Here is a 6,000-nt window from a genome sequence, read left to right as displayed (position 1 = left end):
TGTGAATGATGTGGATCACACAGGAAATGCTGCTTTTCATGTTTCTGTGGTGCATTTTATGTGGATTTTCCATGCAGTATATTTAATTATCTACTTCAATATGTCTACAAAGACATTCTATTGGATAGTTCTATATGCCATGTACTAAATTGTGCAGTGACTTGCCATGAGTATCAGGGTTGGGTAGGCAGGGAATTGCTTAACAAGGCCATCCGTGAGGATCCACACCTCGCTCCAGCACCGGATCCTCCCTCACTGACACTCCTGCAGGTAATTGACAAATTGATTGCTCCCACCTCTTAAGCCCTGCAGTGAGGCGGGTCCGGTACCAGAACATTGTGTATCTCATATGAGTAACCGGCTTGCGAATGCACTCCACGGCTTCCTGCTTCAAGCGTCCTCGCCGCACAGCTCTCCCTGCTGCGCTCCCGACTCCTCACCCCGTGTGCCCTCAGCACACCTCCTCCTGGTGCAGCGCACCTTCCTGCTGCAGTCTTCTGCCTGCACACTCTGCATCCCGGAGTCTCTGTTCCCTCGTCTCAGGACTCCACGCACAGCCGTAGCACCATTAATATCAACACCACAATTGCAACACTTAGTATTAACAAATTGTGTTTTTCCCTTCATAACCACTGAAGCCAGCAGTGCTTTTTAGTTTTGACCTTGCATGAAGGCCATGGCAGGACAACATGACACACACAACCCTCTTCACTCCTGGTTGCCAATTTCAAAATATTAAACGAAACTAAACTAGATCAGTTAACTAACCACAGGAACTAAGCAACAAAAACACAATATAATCATCACCAACACTAACAAGCCCGATATAACCAAAATAAAGACCTCTGAAGCCCCGCCAACCCAACTCCCATAATGCATTGCAGCGATAAGCTCTGTGACGCTACAATATGTTTTGACTGGCAAGTGTTAATCTAATATCAAGATGGTAAAACGGAACTAAAGAAACTTAAACAATGATTCATTATCAGTCTCCAGACTCTCCCAACAAGATATTACTCAGGATATGGCAGCGCATCTGTTGTTTATGTTGGAAATGTGAAACACATGAAAGTAGGAACACCGTTCTGAGCTTTCCTTTGCTGGAGGTCTGGTCGCTCAGGTCTTGGTCTCTCTAAAAGCTGCTGTTTTTCCTCCAAAGAAAGTTGTGAAAATGTCTCTCGTCTCTAGCGCTGTCAACTTGCCTGTTTACCGGCCAACTAGCTGGAGCTCGCAGCGTATGTACTGCGAACGTACCTATAGCATTTAGCATAACCACAATTACATCCAAAGGCAATGTAGCAATCTGCCTTTTTACCTAAACGATTTTCATATTGGGGAAGTGTGTGCATGAGCAAACATACCTACACGCTGGATATGACTGGCAAAGGCAGAGCAGCAGTGCCTTCAGGAGGGGGTGTGGCCTTCTGGAAAGGGGGTGTGGCCTTCAGGAGGGAGTTTGGTCTTCAGAAGAGGGTGTGGCCTTCAGGAGGGGGTGTGGCCTTTTGAAGAGGGTGTGGCTCTCAGGAGAGGGTGTGGTCTTCACAGTAAGACAGCACAGGAGTGCTGAGTGACATGTGCAGCCTCCCTGCCTTACCAGGAGATGGCAGTGTTGAGTCATTTGGGCTATAAAAAGCATAAAATGCTGACACTTTCAAACCTTTAAGTGCTGTCGGCTACCAGAAATTGAAAAATGTATTAGAATTACATTATAACTAAAACAAATATTCAAAATGAATATTTCATTAATTTCAATTCAGCCTTGGATAGGCACTGGCTACCCAGATTACCCTGACTGCACATCACTGGAAGTATGTATTCGCTGCAGACATATCTTTATAGAACATTCACTATACCATGTAGATTCAACCTGTTATGTTGAGTGATAGAATGTGTTCAGACTGTAGACACATTATACCAGATCATTCAATGTACCGGATGGATTGATGACCAGTTTATTAACACTCTGTCATTAGCATGAAATATGGCGTCACAAGCTCTTATTCGTCCTCACGGGGGAATAATGCTAAGCTAGTGAACGGATTCAATCAGTGAAAAACAGGCTTTGGACAGGACAGCCTGTTTGGTACCTCCATGGACATCTCCATGTCTTAGTGGCCTCACTCATGGCTGAAAGCTGAAGTGTTTCAGGCTGACTGACGCCAGGAAACCAACACAGGTAGAGATCCAGTTACCTGCAGCTTCTACTTTTATTTGGTTTGTAAAGGGATACTCATTACAAAAGGTTTAACCCCAAACAACCCGAAGAATTCAGATGCACCAGATAAGAGAAGAGCAACTCTGATCCTTCAGAGGAAGCATCTTAATGCCACAAATGTCTGATGAAATGGAAACTTTGTCAGTATGATTTTTAATACACCGTATTAAATTAATTTGCTGGTATCTACCTTTTGAGCAGAATGTGTACTGCTCAAATAAACAAACAAAACAAAAATCTATGTTTCTAATTGAAATACATGTTCTCCATCAGCTCCGTGGGTTTACTGTCTCCCAAGCCGTTGAGAGACAGGAGACGCTCAGCTCGCTCGGCGTCGGACAGCTGGAACAGCCGCAGGAGTTGAGTTTTGAGGGCGGCGTATCTCCCTTGAGCCGGCAGGTCCCGAAGAAGCCCCATCACTCGGCGGTTGGTGGAAGAGTCCAGAACTGCAATGACGTGGAAATACTTCGTCTCGTCTGCCGTGACCCCTCGGAGGTGGAACTGAGCCTCGATGTGCTGGAACCACGGTTCCAGATGATGTCATGTCGTCATGTTGAATGAAGACATATTTGGCTGCCATTAGGTTCTTTGGAACGTACGACCGGGCAAGGCAGTGATGAACTGGAACCGGGTCCAATGTGTGGACTGCCCCGTTGAATACTGGCCGTCCCGCTGCGACCAGCCAGAGTTCCGATGGCTCTGGCAGGAACTCTCCGGGGACCCGTAGTGGCTGACCCAACACCAGCTCTGCAGACGATGACTGGAGATCTTCCTCCGGAGCCGAACGCAGGCTCAACATGACCCATGGCAGTCGGTCAGCCCAGCTGCTGTCTGTGAGTGTGGCTCGGAGAGCGGCCGTCATCGTGTGATGGAAACGCTCACAAAGTCCATTGGAATGTGGGTTGAATGCCGTGGTCCGGTGCAGCTGCACTCCCAGGTGGCTATGAAAGCGTGAGCCACTTCAGCCGACGTCGTTGAAATCGACTGAGGTGGTCGTCGTTACCTCTGGCCACCTGGTGGTCCTGTCCACCATGGTGAGGAGGTGAGTAAAGCCTTGGGAGGGAGGCAGCGGACCCACCAAGTCCAGATGCACATGATGAAGCCTCCTTTCAGGAACCAGGAACAGCTCTAAGGGGGCTTTGGTGTGGCGCTGTACCTTGGACCGCTGACACGCCACACAGGAGGCTGCCCAGCTCCTGACGTCCTTCTTGAGGCCCGGCCAGACCAACTTTGCCCCCCCAGCTTCACTGATGCTCTCACGCCTGGATGCACTAGGGCATGAACAGCATCAAAAACCTGCCGTCTCCAGCCAGCAGGTACCATGGGGCGGGGCCGACCTGTAGACATGTCACAGAGGAGTGTGGCACCATCGTCGTGGAACCGCAAATCCTGCAGCTGTAGACCTGTGGCGGCTGTCCTGAAGGCCTGGATGTCAGAGTCTGCCTGCTGGTCGCTGGCCATGGCAGTGTAGTCCACCCCAAGATGCACAGAGTCCACGTGTGCCCGAGAGAGGCAGTCGGCCACAGCATTACTTTTTCCAGCCACATGCTGAATGTCTGTGGTGAACTGGGAAATGGCAGAGAGGTGGTGCTGCTGCCACCCAGACCATGGCTCCGAGGTCTTGGACATGGCGAAGGTGAGGGGCTTGTGGTCCACAAAGGCAGTAAACCGCCGACCTTCCAACAGGAATGTAAAAGGGCGGACGGCGAGGAAAAGAGCCAAAAGTTCCTTAAAAGTTGTTTACTGAAAAACGCCAGAGGCTGCCAGGCTCCAGCCACCCATTGTTCACATACTGCCCCCACTGCGTAGTCCGAGGCATCGGTGGTGAGCGCTACCGGCGCCGTGGGAGATGGGTGGGCCAGCATGGCGGTGTTGGAGAGCGCAGCCTTGGCCTTTTGGAAAGCCAGGATCCTTTCTGCGGACCAGTTCACGTCCTGCTTGGCCTTTCCGCCCCTCAGTGCTTCATAAAGAGGCCGCATCAGCTGAGCTGCATGTCTGATGAAGCGGTTGTAAAAGTTCACCATGCCCAGGAACTCCTGCAGTGCCCTGATGGTCTTCGGGTGTAGAAAAGCAGTGATTGCTTTCACCTTAGCCGGTAAGGGCACCACTCCCAGTGCTGACACATGGTGGCCCAGAAACTCAATCTCTGAGTGTCCAAAACAACACTTAGCTGGGTTCACCATCAGTCCATGCTCCTGCAGTCTTTCAAACAGCTGACGCAGGTGTAGCAGGTGCTCCGCGGGCGAGGCGCTGGCCACCAGGATGTCATCCAGATAGACAAAGAGGAAAGGCAAGCCCCTTAACACGGAGTCCATCAGGCGCTGGAACGTTTGTGCTGCACCTTTCAGACCAAACGGCATCCGCAGAAACTCAAACAGTCCAAAAGGTGTGATCACTGCAGTTTTGGCTACATCCTGTGGATGGACCGGTACCTGGTGGTAGCCTCTCACCAGATCCACCTTGGAAAATATTACCTTCCCTGCCAGGTGGACGGAAAAGTCTTGGATGTGCGGAACAGGGTACCGATCATGTGCCGTGACTGTATTAAGGCGCGGAAAATCCCCACAAGGCCTCCAACTCCCATCAGATTTCGGGACCATTTGCAATGCTGACGCCCACGGGCTGTCAGAGCGTCGCACCATACCCAGTCTCTCTATAGTGGCTAACTCCTCCTTAGCGATCGCCAGCTTTGCTGCATCCAGTCGGCGAGGGGGAGCAAAAACCGGCGGCCCAGCCGTGGGGATATAATGTTCCACTCCGTGTTTGACGATGGCGGCTGATAGGTGGGGACTGTCAGCTCGGCGGGTCCCGAAGCAGCCCCATCACTAGGCAGGTGGTGGAAGAGTCCAGAGCTGCGATGACGTGGAAATACTTCGTGTCGTCTGCCGTGACCCCTCGGAGCTGGAACTGAGCCTCGATGTGCTGGAACCACGGTTCCGGATGATGTGGCCAAAACTCAGGTAATTTGACCGCCGCAGCATACACCACGGGCGCTTCGGCCCCCACGCCGCCGGGGATCGCACTGCTGCTTGCTTCGATAGACATGTTCATATGTCAGGGTCACCAATGGGGAGGCGGAGAAAGAGGAGATGGACGGAAGGAGTCGAGTCGCTTTTCTTTATTTCCTCCAACAGCAATAACAGTTCACCTGTCAAAACCAACCGCCCTGTGTCACCACACTTACCCTTATAATCCCTCCCCACTACCAACACACCACACTACGTCACCGACACACCCACTCCATTCTGTTTGGGAGAACCTCCCCCTCAGGTGCACACCACAATATAATATATACAGTACAATAATTACAGTTCATAATTGTTGTAATAATTTATCATTATGAAGTTATAATAAGAACAACTAATAAGAATCAAACAGTGCTTCAAAACTAATTGTTTTATTACACTACACGACACTGAAAATACTCCACCCATAATTCCTATTGTGTTATCTCAATACTTTAAGTTGGACACAACATTCTGACATGGCAATTATATGTTGTCAAATCAATTAAGAGAATTGTATCAGCTAAAACCCCTCAGTCTTAACTAATTCTAACTTATAAACTGCCTATGTGGGGTATATTTCAATGAGGGGAGGCATTTTTTTAAAGTATGACCTATTGGTGGGAGCTGCACGGAGGCCAAGCATCTTGCGCAGGGATCCCTGGTGCATGTGTTTAGGAAGAACATGGAGGACCTGGAGGAAACCCACAAACACATGAGGAAAACGTGCAAATTTCAATGGATTCGGTAGAAGTGACCGTTGGATGTACTGTCTGCAGT

Source organism: Blennius ocellaris (assembly GCF_963422515.1).
Source record: "Blennius ocellaris genome assembly, chromosome: 7".
Lineage (NCBI taxonomy): Eukaryota > Metazoa > Chordata > Actinopteri > Blenniiformes > Blenniidae > Blennius > Blennius ocellaris.
This window is presented reverse-complemented; position numbering follows the sequence as displayed.